At 38.8% G+C, this 1,442-nt stretch overlaps 1 non-coding gene across 1 annotated transcript; it reads left to right on the plus strand.

Moving 5' to 3' along the window:
- The first annotated feature begins 253 nt into the window (after positions 1 to 253).
- LOC142179649 (small nucleolar RNA R71) lies at positions 254 to 357 on the plus strand. The gene has a single exon (XR_012708194.1). It is a non-coding gene; the product is annotated as a small nucleolar RNA R71 (small nucleolar RNA).
- The last annotated feature ends 1,085 nt before the right edge of the window (positions 358 to 1,442 follow it).

A 1,442-nucleotide genomic window follows, 5' to 3' on the forward strand; every position in this document is an offset into this window, starting at 1 on the left:
TGGCCAATGTCGCAACCTGCGTTGATAATGCAAGGACAACATATAACTCTAGAACCCCTACAGATTTTTGCACTGTGTATCTGCCCATCTATCCTTGCCAATCAGGATTGCCTTTGGAGAATTTGTTCAATAATGCATATATCTCATCAAAGCTTTTCTCCAACACTTGACCTCCTGCTGCAACATCCACCACAATTTTCGTCTTCAGATGTAGACCTTCTCTGAAAGTGTGAGCTAACACTTCATTTGTCTGATTATGATGAGGACAGTCTCTAAGCAGCCCTTGAACCTTTCCCAAGCTTAGTATAAATGCTCCCCCGATTTCTGTTTGAAGGAGACTATCTCACTTCTGATCTTTGCAGTTTTGCCTGAAGGGAAAAACTTGCCAAAAATTTCCTCCCTAGATCATTCCATGATGTAATAGAATTAGCATGTTCCGCATTCAACCATCGCTTTTCTTTGCCCAACAGAGAGAATGGGAATAGTGTAAGCCTTACATAGTCTGGAGTGACTCCGTTAGTGATATAAGTATCACAAATGTCTAAGAAGTTCAGGATGTGTTGTTATGGATCCTCGTATGGAAGCCCATAAACTGCCCATTTGCATGAAATAGCTGAATCATGCCCTGTTTCAGCTCAAAGTACCCAGTGATTCTGGGCTTCACAATGCTGGAGGTTACTTTAACAATGCTGGGCCTCTCCACCTCCTGAACAACCATATGTTGCTCCTCTGCCATGTCCACAGGAAATTGAACAAGCGTTTGAAGATTATCTGTGTCCCTTGCTTCCCTCAACCTCCAGTGAAATATTCTCTTAGGTTCGGGGTCAAAGCCTTGAAGTCTATCCTGTTTTTTGACCCTTCGCATTCAATCAAAGTTCTCGAGAGTAACCAATAAGAAACATTAGATTTGACGAAATAAACAACTAAAGTAAAAGCTATAAAGTAGTCAATATTCAAGTGTCCAGCAACGACGCCAAAAACTTGTTGCTCCCAAATGCACACGCAAGTATATATGGTCGTACAAGTAATAAAATAATAAGTTGAGTGTTGAACCCAGAAAGACTTGTGTAACTATCCACTAGTTTTACCAAGATTATTATTCAGTCAAGTATTTTAGAGTTCAAAAGTGTGATTATACTAGACAATAATTCTTACAAGTAACTAATTTATCACGCAGCAAAATACTTGTTGTGTATTCAGTAGAGACACATATTCCAGGGTTGTGATCAATTCACCAATCCTATTGTGCTCTAACCAACTCTCCCTTTCATGAAATTCACTTATGGTTGCTAATTAATCGAACAATTGCTCTCGTAGTATTCTCCCGAACTCCTGTTCATCTATCCAAAATAGATTAATGCCTATATTCCTAAGGAATCAATCTATTAAGAACATATTAGTATTACGATATTTAATTAAGCACGATGACTAGGTATATTCCT

The sequence above is a fragment of the Nicotiana tabacum genome, chromosome 3, assembly GCF_000715075.1.
Source record: "Nicotiana tabacum cultivar K326 chromosome 3, ASM71507v2, whole genome shotgun sequence".
In the NCBI taxonomy this organism is placed as follows: domain Eukaryota; kingdom Viridiplantae; phylum Streptophyta; class Magnoliopsida; order Solanales; family Solanaceae; genus Nicotiana; species Nicotiana tabacum.